This window comes from Melopsittacus undulatus, chromosome 6 (assembly GCF_012275295.1).
Source record: "Melopsittacus undulatus isolate bMelUnd1 chromosome 6, bMelUnd1.mat.Z, whole genome shotgun sequence".
In the NCBI taxonomy this organism is placed as follows: domain Eukaryota; kingdom Metazoa; phylum Chordata; class Aves; order Psittaciformes; family Psittaculidae; genus Melopsittacus; species Melopsittacus undulatus.
Window position 1 is genome coordinate 57,221,453 of NC_047532.1, and position 13,542 is coordinate 57,234,994.

Here is a 13,542-nt window from a genome sequence, read left to right on the forward strand (position 1 = left end):
ACAGTTATTAGTTTTTTATTGCAGAATTAAGAGCAAGAGGTTGAATTTTTAAGCTTCTCCACCCTCAATTGAAAGGCAGGTTGTTTTAGGTGGTCCCCAAAAGTGATGTCTAACTAGAAAGCAGCATGAGGCAATACCCAGCCAGCTGTGTTCTTTGCTGTGCATGGTTTCTGCACAATACATGCTATTTATTCTATAGATAAATAGAATGAGTCTCTGTATAGCAGACTTGTATTATACTGGCAGGTCAGCTGAGTGAACACAGTGTTGGCAGATGGTTCCACTCACAGGGAAAAAAAATCTTCCTTTGTAAGGTCACATAAGAACAGACCTGTGTGTCAGAAATGCTTCTGAATGTCAAATACTTTTTTTCTACAAGAAAATAATACAAATGAAACCAGTTCATCTTGGATACATGTTTTTGTATACCAGAGCATAGAAGGTGGTGGTGGTTTTTGTTTTTTTTAAACAAAAATTAAATGACAAGCTGGGAATCTGTTTGCTCTCTCCTACATGAGGGTTTCTCTCTCCTTCTAGGGTTAGAATCCCCAAGGACCAGGAAGATACCAGTGTGTGTTTATAAGTGGGAAAATGAAACTTCATTTGCAAATGGGTAAGAAATTCTCTCTTAAATAAGTGACAAATATGCCCATTTTGCATCGTTATTTTCTGAGATTTGTTCACTAGGACCACAAGAGCTTGTTTCTGCCAGTGGAATTACACAAGATGATTGAGCTGATCTGCCACAGCTGAGAGAGCAATCTCTTTCTGCACAGCTGCACAGTTCTTCCCTTTCCTTTGTGCTAGTGCTTGCTGTTGCTAAATTGACCTTTCATTGAGCTAGTTGAATTCCCTACCTGGCAAAACCCATCTGACTGGGAGGGGTGTTTTTCTGCCCAGTGAATTAACTGAATCAGGCCATCAGAGTAAGGTGGTGCTAGAGGTGATGCAAGGTCAGTGGCAAGAAAATTTTGCGGGGAAAAACGTTTCTGTACATCAAGACCGTGGCTTCTCCAGGTGGGAGATTCAGATTGACTCAGCTCTGTGTGCTCACCCTGGGTGGCAGTGTTCAGTGTGGGGCCCATCACTGCGTATGTGAATTTGGGATTCCTGCGGGTGACTCTTACCTTTACTGAATCCTCCCTGCAAGCGTTGCTGTTTGCAGCCTGTGTTTGTTATTCTGTTATTTGCAGCTGGTCCTGTCTGCTTTACCATCGGTGTCACCAGTAAATTGGTAGCACTCACCTTCTTCCCCAGATGTAAGAATATCTCAGTCTGGGCTCCAGCTCATATTCCTGTGGGACATCACTGGTGACTTTACTATATTGTCAGAAATGACCATTTGTTTTGCTCTTTGTTTTTTCTCTTCTACGCAGATAACCTATCTATGCAAGGCCTTTTATTGCCATAACAGCTTAATTTCTTGAAGAGCATTTTGTGAAGAATCTTCTCAAGTGTCTCTTGGAAATTGAAGCAGGTTTTACCAAGTAGAGTCCATCAGTGTGTGGGTAAGGGAGATCTTCTAGAGGACTGCTGTATGGTTGTGGAGCTTGGCTCTCCTGTACAAAAGTGGGATTAATTTCCCTGTCTGAATGCTGTCATCTGTGTAGCTGTCTAGTGATGTCTTCTAGAATAGTTTCTACTGAGATAGGCAGACTAGACTGTAGCATTAGGAAGTGTCAGGTGAGAGTGTAAAGCCAATTATAAGTTGTGCTCAAGAGAAAACACTGCTTCAAGCAGTAGAATTCTTTTTGAAGGCTGTTTTCTTTTGCTTCACTCTTGTCTTCTTTGTTGTCTTAATAATTTTGTTTTTCCTGTAACCTTACTTTAATAGGACAGTGTTTGGGTGGAAGGAATTAAGAATCTCTCTTATAAGAAACAGTATTTTTAAAAATGTAGAGGAACTTATTTTGGGGTCTCTGGTTTTTGGAGTTCAGTGGAAATTGGTTCAGGGACTGACAATTATTGGATTGGAATTGAAGAAAAAGACAGGGAGGGGAGGATATGCACACAGAATACAGTTGTGTAGACCTGTTTCTGTTGGATACTGAGCTTAAAAATAACCCCAAACAAAACAACATGAGGCAGTGATACTGTGAAGTGAACAACACAGTACAGGGAGTGCAAGTCACCACTGGAGAGAGAGAGATCATCCTTACTCACAGGGCTGAAGTCTGCCTTCCTTTGACTAGTTACAAACTGTTCTCAGCAATCTGCAATGTTTGTGTTGTGCTGTACATAATGCTCTGAGAATGAGAGTGAAGATAGAGAGTTAAAATGTAAAGTACTGAGCATTTTGAGGGACTTTCCTGAAAGATTGCAACATTTTGGGTACTCTGCACTTTTAGTTACAAGTCATGGTTTGTTTATTCTTCATCTCCTTTGTATTCCACTGTTCCAGTGATTTTCCTCAGCTCTTGGAGGCTTTTCATATTTTAGCTCTATCTGATTGTTCTGCTTGTATTTGCATAAATAAAATTTGCCTATTATGTGTCCTTTCTCATCCCTCTTAAAAGGGTCGGTATAGTGAGTCAGAAGAAATGGTGTATCTATTGCTTTCCCAAGTGACAGGGTGATTTTTTTCTCTTCAGTGTGTTTTCGTTTTGTCAGCTTCATTTGAAACACTTTTCTCTGCCAAAGAGATAAATGGAGCTGAAGTTTTAATTTCTGTTTCAAAATGTTTTAGGGAAATTCTGAATAGTAATTATTATGTTGTTGTACAAGACACTGGATGTGTCCAGAACCTGAAGAGGAAGAGACATGCAGAATATTGTACTATATCATTACAAATGGCTGGTCTGAATTATGGCAGTGTCATCCATTTGCTGAGGTGAAAGAGAGGACAGAAGGTTGGATGGCAGTAAGACCTTGCACCTAGGTCCTGTCAAATATCCCCAAAGTTGGAGTGTAACAAGTGGAACCATCAAAGTGGAATGGAAGGAGGGAAACTGTTCTGTGCATCCTGTCCCACAGCTTGAAGGTTTCCTCACTCTGCTGCACTGTTCAAAGCAAGTGGGAGAACACAGACAATGGAGTTAGTCAAATTTGGGGTATAACCTACATTACTGGCACTTTCAGAAAAGGAATAGAAATCAAATGCCCCACTTGCATTTTTCTTACTGTGTTTCAGTATCTTACTGTTACACTTGGTTTTCTCCCCAAAAGAAACCAGTGAAGCTGCTGGTCTTTTGCAAAGGAAGGTTTTGGCACACTTCTGTTTGTGTAACTATAGAGCATGGGCGTTATGGACTGGAAGCACTGGTGCGCAGGTTTCTATGTAAATGCTCATTGCCTGAGGTGGCTATTGGATTATGAATATCTTGTCTTGTGAGTTGGAATGTTTGTTACTGTCATAGCCATTAAAGCTGGTAAAACAAACTTTTTCCGTTGGTATGCCTTACTTTTCTGAAGTCTCATTACTGTTAGTTGATTTAGAGTGTGTTGGTGTCCAGGTAGAAAGTTGAAAAGGAAAAGTTACGGGTGTTAGTGAGAAGTAAAACTAAAAGGAAGCAGTGTCTCACATTTTGGGGTAGGGGAAGGAGTTGTCAGTTGCAGCTGCAAGTATTTCCACCAGTAAATCCTGAGGTGTTGGATGTTGCTAGGGTATGTCACTGGTGTAGTTCATTTTATTGTGAAATACACAGCTAAGAGTAACCCTTTCACATCTTACTAGCCCATAAATTTTTGCAGTCACCTTCTTTGTTGTTTCTCCCTCCAACAACTTCCCTGACCTAAAGTCATGCTTTGGTAACACCCACGTCTAGAGTTTAACGATTGTATCTGCCTCTGTCCTGAAGGCAGTGTGGTGCTCCTTTGTAACTTATGTTTGCATTCAGGCTTGTGTCAAAAGATAATGACTTTCTGTGACAGTAATCACAAAAAGCATTCAGCATGTGGGACAATCAGCACTGATTTTTAGCTCCCCAGTTCTGATGTCTTCACCTACAAGACTGGTAAATGGCACATAGCACATTGTGAAATGCTAGGAAGTGCCATTAGGTTTATTTATACTGTTTGAATCCTGAGCATATGTGCAGGTTCACTATTATGGGCAGAGGCAGGCATGACACAGGGAAAAGCTTATGGAACAAATACATAATTCAAGAACATGGGAATGTACAAAAAAAAATTGCCTTGCAGCTTGCTAGAAGAAATAATTACACGGTGAGCTCTCTTTGCACCAAATGAGGTGGCAGAGGTGAAGGAGTCAGGCTGTTCCCATTGCATACTGATAGCAGTTAGTAGAGAAAGTATCATGCAAAGTAACCACAGCTCCTGCAGCTTGCTGATTTTCTTTTACTATTATTATTAATAAAGCACAATATTACAAACCCCCCCACAATTAGCTTTTTTAATCTCTGGTCAAGCTATTGCTAATATTTGTTGCCCATCAGACTCTTACAGAGATGATTCAAAGGAAGGATGTGTGCGTGAGGTTAGTTGAAGAACTGTTCTGTTCTTCCTGTGAGCTCTTGCATTTGACATTACTGGCAGGGTTCCCTGAAACAGAGGCTTAAGTTGAGAAGACAAAAAACTGTAGTGAAGGAAGAAAAGAACATGCTGGTAGACGTTCAGAAATTATCTGAATGTCATCTTGCATTTGCCAGGCATCCTTTTTAACAGCAACAAAGACCAAAGCTTTAAGGCACACAACAGCCTTGTTTGTATTTTTTTTCTTGACTGTTAGTCCAGGCAGTTAAGGACTTAGTTACTGGGGATTTTTTTAATCCTAAAGGGAACTTTGGTTATTACATTATTATAGATGGCTCAGATGAGCATGCCTGTGGTTTAGATGGGTATTGTTAGGCAGTTACTAAAATCTTGTTCCAAACAATATATGCCTCTGAGAAATCATTCAGACTGGAAATTCTTTATTGGATTTTTACCTGAAGATTATTTTTGTTGTGTTCCAACAAAAAATTGTTCTAATTAATTACTGAATATGAGATTAAGGAATTTATTTGGGCTGTGGTAAATATGCAATTTTTTTCTAGGGATTTAATTGGGAAACTCCTGCTGAGTTTTCCTGCTGTAGGGTAGAGACCTGTAGTTGACCTGTTTTGTGGTTTTCATAGGATTGTTCTGAGTTGTTGCTTAAAACAACAACAAAAAAAATACGTAGCTTGATCAGTTTGTGTCAGCAAAATAGTAAATGGCAGCTTGGTAGGGGCTGCAAGATATATTTTTTTTTTTTGGTGTGGATCTGTACTTAGCAGATTTCATTATTGTGCAGATTTTGCATAAGGAACAGATTGCATATGCCACATTGAGAGAGTAACCTACACTATCTCTTTCCAACTTAGTCGGGAAGGACAGGAGTTTGACAGACATTAGTCTGTTTCTATGTAAACACAAGCCATTCCCTGAACACCAGACTATCTTAAGCATAACTTCCAAGGTCTGAAAAGTAGGCTTCAAATTCCTTGTCATTAAGTTGCTAAATGGCAGATCGTGCCAGTTGGGTATCTTTTGTGCTATATTCATGTTTCCTCCACAGCATGCAAGTTAGTGAGAACTTAGATAATGAACAAATTTTTTCGTAGCTTTGTTTAGAGGAGAATATTTACTTTGGCTGAAATCTTCCAGAGCAACTTAAGCAGATACCAGCATGAGAAAATTAGTAAAACTAGCAGGGTACAACAACATTTTTTGTGCTTGGGCAGTTTAAAATGTTGTAGCAGAATATGAAGTAAAAGAACAGACTAAACTGATTTTAACCTTGCCGAAAACTAAATGTTGATGTCAAGATCAGCATTATTGGTGCTTCCAAGTGCATTATAAAGGTGATCAAAAGTATCTGTATCGAAGGTGTTGGTTCTGGTGCAGTACCTAAGTGGAAGGTTATTTTGTTGGCAAGCCATTTGGTGACTTTGTTGCATGGTTATCAGTGCTCTCACTGGTGAAACAGGGTGGCTCTAATACTGTTTTTACCCATCAGTTCTAAATATCCTGATCATATGTGATGAGAAGAATTGAGACCACTCTGCCCCCTCCATATTCTGTTCTTCCCAATCTTTCTTCCTTACTGTCCCACTCCTAAGAATTTTCCTGTATTACCAACACAGATTTAACATGGCAATATGCTTTCTTGAAGACCAGTACCCAAAATATTCAAGTGGTTGATAGTTTCATGTAATACCTGCTTTTCAGTCTTCTACACCTGTCTTTCAAGTAGGAATGCACTATTATTTTTTCCTGTAAGCCTTTTGCTTTAGAAACAGTAGCTTATATTTGACAAATTGGAAAGTATCACTTAGGTGCTTTCATCTTCTAACTGGAACATGCTGTGTTGGGAGAATACAGAGATTTTTACCATCGAAGCATCATTTAATGGAAGAACTGGTATTGGGGAGACTGTTAAAGTGTGTTTATACCTGATTGTTTTGTATGATTTCTGTCGCTGCTTTTTTTTTTGTGCATTGCTGGAATCCCTAGTGACATAACTCTGAAATCCAAATTCATCTTGCTTTTACAGCCACAAAGGGGTATTAAAACTGTAGTGTTTGGAGATCTCTATCCAGTCTTGTGCTTTACTGTAACAATGGACTTGTACTAGAATGGTTATTTATTTACTTTTACTTTCATGGTTCTGCCTGGGCTTTCTTTGTTCCTGGAAGAGTACTGAATAAAAAAAAGAATGAAGAGAGACCTTGAGCTAATCCCTTTCTCTGTCTTGAGGGAAGATCATTCACAATATTCTTGACAGGTGGTTGTCTAATCTCTTAATTGCTGGAAATTCCACTGCATTTCTTAAGCAGCTTTTATTCCGGGGCTTTCTATTCTTACCACTTTTTTTTTTTTTTCCTCCTAATGCTTAACTGACACATTTTGCAGTAAGCTTTGAGGTTTTTATTTGGTTATGTCGAGCTGCTTATGATGTACATGGATGTATTTGAGCTGTCATTTTTAAACACACACACACACACCCACACCCCTACCCCAGTCTCTAACACAAACTGTGTCTTTATATGTGTTTCCTCATAGATCTTGTTTTCTTGTTTTCTGATCCAGCTCACTGCTTTGTAGACTTTCTCCTGTCAATTCATATCTGGAAGCCTGGAGCTCTAAACTGGGCACTCCACTTTAATGCTGAAGGTTTAGTAGTGCTGGGTGGGTTGTTCTCTTTGTTTTGAAGAGCCCTTTGCAAGACTCCATTGCTGCATCGTTACCCTCTTGTTTGTAACTCATGTAAGGCTTTGCAAGCAATCCCAGTGTTTGAGACTGTGTTAGCCTACACTTGGTTGCATATCTGGATTCACTCTTGGTTTCTGTCAGAGAGGCATGTTCATCCTTCTCACAAATAGAGGAATTAAAAGCAGGATAAGAACCATCATGGAAAACAATTGATAGTGGTGAAAAAAATCAATACTTGCCTGTTATTAAAAACAGCTTTCCCTATGTGGTTAACAAGATGTAGAATATAAACTTTTTATTAGTTTCTTGGTTGATGCCATTTGATCAAACAGGAGCTGTGGCTTTCTTAACTGCTCTTGTCTAGGAGAATCAGGACTTCCCTTGTGGATGTTGTTGCCTGATGCAGTTGTCTCTGTTGTCATTTGATTAGCTGTAGTCTTCAATATTCATGAAGAGTAGTGAAGAAAGAGGCTTCCTTGTTTGTTCAGTGTCAAGCTTTTGAAAGCATACTTGGAACATCAGTTTCTCTACATCCTTTGATTTCAAATGCCTTTTTTTGTTTCTGTAAAATGGTACAAATCTTCATGACTATATCTGTCAATACAGAAGGAAGATTTGCATTTTCATGGTAAAAGTCTAATGGCAACTTTAGGAGGAAAAGAAAAGAGCTGGGAAAGAAAATTTAAACGTGAATGCTAAAAAAGGGAAAAATGATACATTTAATGTGAGCATAGTATCTGGTTTTTTTTACACTCTTCCTCTAAAATTTATCCAAAAAACAACTGTCTTCCAGCATGGACAGTATTTGAAGCTTTTATTTCTTTCAGACAGGGGGTATATTTTTGTACCAAGTAAGGATGTTTTGAGCCCTGAAACCACCTTCTAGTTGTAACTTAATTGGCAGCATTTATTTATTTATTAACTGTTTGGATCCTGGCTTCCTCAAACAACAGTATTTCTTTCCTGTCAATGTATAATATTCGGCAAATAACTTCAGGCATAGATCTGAATTGGTACTATACTATTTTAAGTGCATGATGATTTGAAACTTAGGTTTTGCTGCTTGTTTGCTTATTTTGACAATCTGTCTCAATATGTGTATTACAGGGTAATTTTTTGGGGGACTACTGGTAGAGGTAGGATGGAGATTTAAAATTGCAATGAATCTAGCTTGTGTTTTCTAGTCTTTACTGGATTTTTTTGTTCGCTTAGTAGCTTTGTGTTGATAAACATGCTTAATTTTAAAGTGCTTTTTTTTGTTCTCAATTAGTATTTTCCCACTTTTTTTAAGGTGACAATCACTGCTATCACCTTTGCTGCCCTTATGTCAGCCCCCAGGCATCTGCTTTTGACTGATGAGCATGTGTTCCCTCCACCCTTGTCACCACTTCCTCCATGAGAAGTCTGGTTTCTGCTTGGAGCACAGGGTCATCTGCCTGGGCATAGCGAGTTGTTCCAGGCCATGTCTCCAGTAGGGAACAAGTGCTCTACACAGCTCTCACAATAAAGTAGGGGATACTGTACATTTCACTTAGCAGTTACAATGCTGTCTGCGTTTGCCAAATCATCAGTAGCCACTATGTTTGTAATGTTTCTTGGTAACACATTGAATGATTTTGAAATTCGTTGGCAATTGGCTTGTCACCAGATGAACAAGTCATTTAGCAGTGAAAAAGCTAAGAGGACAGTGACTAAACAACCTTCCTTTCCTCCTGTGTGTCCTCTCTTTAAGTTGCAGTTCCCCAGCACTGTTAACTGTATTTTGCTGTGCCGTTTCTTTGGTGGTGGTTGTTAGTAAAGGCGTGTTGGAAGACAGGTATCTCTGCAGGTTAGAGGGTAAGTTTGTGGTCTAATGTATAATAATTGTGATACTGAGGCTGTTTTGGGGGTGGAGAAGTAGTTGGTGTTTTGATTATGCATTTCTGTGGCAACTGCATTTCTTAGTGTGGCTCTCGAACAAATGGCACATGCTTTGTTCTGTAATTGAGCATTTTACTAGTTGTAACAGTGTATATTGGAGGAATAAATGGTTTCTCAAGTAACCTGGCTTGTTCTCTGGGAATATGAGTTACTTCGCTAACATTGTAGTTGGGAGACTATGAGTACTTTATTCTTCAGATTACCACCCAGGGAAACTCTTACCTCCATGATTATATCACTTCTCTTACCAATATATTGACCTCTTTAATAGACTAAGAAGAACTCAATCATCAATCTCTTACTTTCCCTTCTAAGAGTGTTCAAATATACAAAGTAAAAAGAAAAATACTGACTGCTCTTTGATTCCTTAAGAGTTTGGTGCTGTATGTCTGTGAGGTGTTTGAGCTTCATGTGTTTATATCATAACAGCTTTAGTTTGTACAGCATTTTTAGTCTGGTTTCATCATTGTGGTGCACAATCCCACCACCGGTTTCTCTTCTGCTCTGTTCTTTTAACATTACAATATTTCAAAGAATCCTTTCCTTGTTTAAGCTCCAGAACTGGTTTCTTGACCCTTCATAGTCTAGAGAGGTTTTCCACAGTGGCTCTTAAAAAGTTGCTTCTGACAGCAAAGAGCTAGATGGTTTTGTGTTAGAAGCAAGAATCTCACCAGCTGGCTGACAAAGTGATTTGTCCTTTAAATCATCCACTGCGCTTAGGAATTGTCCTTTTGACCTTAAGGGTTCATTTTCCTCTGTAACCTGGGGGTTCTACTCAGAAAAGAGATCACAGACTTTAAATGTTCATTTCAGTCTTACCTTGGTCTAATGACAATTGTTTGTTTATTCAGGAAACCATTTTATATTTGCAACGCAAAGTGTAACTACCATACTAATTATTTTCTCTTCTATTTCCCTGTAACGCAGTTTAATTTTATCCGAGCCTTCATCAGTCTGGGAGTTTGCAAGCAGACTAAAAATTAAACTGTATGGTAGAGAACAGTCAGTAATAAACAATACTTTTAAATGTTCACATTTAAATTAAAAAAATTGTAAACCTGCCTCCTAATAAAAATTATACTTTAAAATGTGTTCAGGTTCCCATTTTTTTAGCAAATTAAAATCTCCTTCTCTTTCCTTTTTTCTTCCTTTGGCAATTAATCTGGTATCTCATTCTCCCAGATCATTTTCCTGATGTTTGAATAAGGTCAACAGCTACTCAGAACGACAACCTCTTTTCAAGTGTGGCTGCCAAATTGCATTTTCATATTTGAGGAGTATCTTCTGCCTTCAAAGAAAATGTGGGCACTCCTGTTAGAGAGAAAATTAACTGTTCTGTTTCTGCTTATGGCTGTTAATCAGTACTCCCTCCTTTGAGGACTATTGACAAGATGTTTTTAGCTTCAGTGTAGGAAATTTTGCTGAAACTAATAACTGGCTCATTTTGTATTCTTTTAAGCTGCCCAGTATAGCTGGAACTGGAAGATGCTTGTGTTGAATGCAGCTAGTATCAGAATAAAACATTGACACAAAAGGATTGAAGAGTTCCATGAATCCTGACCGCAAAGGAAGGTTCAAGTTTTTTAAGCGCTCAGTGTTGGGCTTCGCTAGCATTGTTCATTTCAGAGGGCTGGCATTAAAACAGGCTTTTCTCTAAAAGCTGCAGTATCCACAAGTTCTGTCAGACAGGAACAAGCCTTTGAAAGTAGTAATCTTTGATCAATTGATACTTCTGTGGTGTCTGCCTGGCAAAGAAGTGATTTTCAGTCTTACCACTGAAGAGCAGCAACTCAATAGCATTGATTTAACGTGAACTAGTGAATGTGGGAACACTACATATTCCATATGCTCCTCCAGGAGCCCTTTTTCTTGATTTTATATCTAGTTAGATTTATAGTCAGAGTTGCATTACTGTGAAAGAGTTTGGGTGTTTCTGTGATCAAATGAGTATACAACTTTAGTGGCAGCACTGTAGGGGAGGGAAAACTGAGCCTTTTTTATCAGTGCTGTGTGCTAGGTGTCATCACAATGTAGCATGAGGTCTGTAAGAAAACTGTAGTTATGTATTAATGAAAGGAATGTGGTCATATATCAATTTTCCATTACACTGCTGGAGAAAGCAGATGTCATTGAAATTTATGTGTTGTGTCAAATCTACCCGTGATAGTCCTGCCTACAAGGTTAAGTCCCTCTTCTAATTCTGCTTTTGAATGGTGCCTGCAGAAATAAAAAGCTTTAGACAGAAATCAGCTTCACACCTTATTTTTGCTTAACCAAAAAGGTACAAAGAGGAAAAGAAAACACCCCAAACCCAAAAACCCAACCCAGGCATTAAAAGCTCAAATGCAGGCAAGGGCGTTTTTGTTGCCAAATACATCAAATGAAGAACTACCTGTAAATTCCTTGGGAGCTCTGCATCCAGGAGTTTTTGCACTTACAAAGGTTATGTTATTTTCAACATGTATACTGAGGGAGGTAGGCTGGTTCAGCCTGGAGAAGGTTCTGAATAGGCATTAGAGCAGCTTCCAGTGCCTAAAGGGGCTGACAAGAAATCTGGAGAGGGGTTTTTGACGAAAGCATGTAGGGACAGGACAATGGGGAATGGCTTTAAACTGACAGAGGGTAGATATACATTAGGAAAGAAGTTCTTCCTGTGAAGACATTAGGGAGAAGTTCTTCCCTGTGAGGGTGCTGAGGCACTGGCACAGGGTGCCCAGAGAAGCTGTGGCTGCCCCATCCCTGGCAGTGTTCAAGGCCAGGCTGGATGGGGCTTGGAGCAACCTGCTCTAGTGGAAGGTGTCCCTGCTGACGGTGAGGGGTTGGAACTGGATGAGCTTTAAGGTCCCTTCAACCCAAACCATTCTGTGATTCTATGATATTTTAAAACATTGAACAACTGCTTTAAGCATACAGTGAAATCCAGGTTTCAGCCTGCAGATGGACAAGTACCTTCCATAGAAAACACACAATTCCCAGTGTTCCTGGAAAAAAACAGTAAGCCTAAAGGGCTTAAAGATTTGAAGAGGTAGTCTGTTCCATTTTCTTTCCTTGTCAGCAGCAAGCCTAGATTTATGAACATTCCTGATAAAGAAATGTATAAATCAGTGATGGAAATTGCTCTAGAGTTGCACAGCTTTTAAAGCATGTGTTTCTCTTATTGCCTCTTCCAACTAGGTATGGGAAGGCCAGTTGGCAGTCTAGCACATGTGTTCTGCTTTAGTCTAGGGGCTTGGGTTAGATTGATAATGTGTTTTGCCAGATTATTTGACAAATGCATATTAAAGGAACATACCCTTATTGAAAAACATTATTTAGAAGGCAGGGCATGACAGCCATAGGAGAATGTGGTAATAATAGCAGAACTGGCCAGGCTGAGATAAAGAGCAAGAGGTGAGATTGCTCTTATCTTTCCTGCTGGTCATGGGCTGAGAATCGATTAGTGTTGGACTTGAAATATGTAATTAATGGTGAAAAGAGCCACTAGCAATTTGGACTGTATTGAACATGGACTGTATAATGAAGTAGAGAGGTGAGCCCAACCACATTAAATGGGAGAACCTGTCACATCTATAATACTAAAAAACTGTCTTAGTATTAGAAAACTGAAGTGGTAGAGTAGTTGGTAATTCAGAATATTTAGCATAAAAAAATCTGAATGAGCTACTTAAGGGTATTAAAATGGCTGCAATAAAATTTGAGTATTAAAAGTTTATAAAAGCTCTAAGCAGTAATTAAGGTTGCTATTTTCATATATGAAATTCATTAAAGTTTAGTAATGAAAAATCCTGCTGCAGCTCAGAAGGCAGAGCGTAAAGGGAGAAATCTACTTTTAAATTCTGTCTTATTGTCTCTCTTTTGGATTTAGATAAATAGTTAAGAAATGTGAAACTAGATTGTGCTCTTTCATGCATAATGTAATTTGAGATATTCCTGTGTCCTTGCTAAAATTGAGGAAGATAGTCCTTTGCATGTTTATCTACTTTTGTACTTCAGTTGATAGGGAATTATAAACTATGTTGTGCTTTTTTTTTTTTGTCCTATATTTTCTGAGATTTTTCCATTTTAGAGCTTCTGAGATCATGGATGAAATAAAAGCTGTAGTCCTCCACCTAATCAAGCAGCTTCTTCATTTTTAGCTGATGAAAGATTTTTGGCACCCTGTTCTCAACTATCCTTGCTATAGCTGTTGGGCTACTGCTGCTCAGATAATGGCAGTTCCCTGAAGAAAATGAAGGAAGCTCTGTTTATAGCAGCTGGCTATGGATGACCCTTCTGGTGATGGAATTGCCTAATCGAGCAGTAAGAGAAGATCCAAGCTAATTCCCCATCAACCCACAGACTTTTGAATAAGCTCAAACAGTAGCCAAGAAGCTGTTGGGAAACAGGAGAAAGCCCTTTGGCAAGTATTTGTCTAGTCTCACATACTTATTCAAAAGCTCACCAGAACCTGTAGTGGGTTATTCTGAATATTGAGTTACATCTTGTCAC

General features: G+C 38.9%; 1 protein-coding gene across 1 annotated transcript in view; it reads left to right on the forward strand.

The window, feature by feature from the left end:
* The first annotated feature begins 558 nt into the window (after positions 1–558).
* Positions 559–13,542, forward strand: part of STAG1 (STAG1 cohesin complex component) — a 182,608-nt gene continuing 169,624 nt past the window's right edge. The window contains exons 1-2 of the mRNA XM_005143055.4: positions 559–613; positions 1,377–1,508. The gene's annotated coding sequence lies outside the window, so the exon portion shown is untranslated. The remainder of the gene's footprint in view (positions 614–1,376; positions 1,509–13,542) is intronic.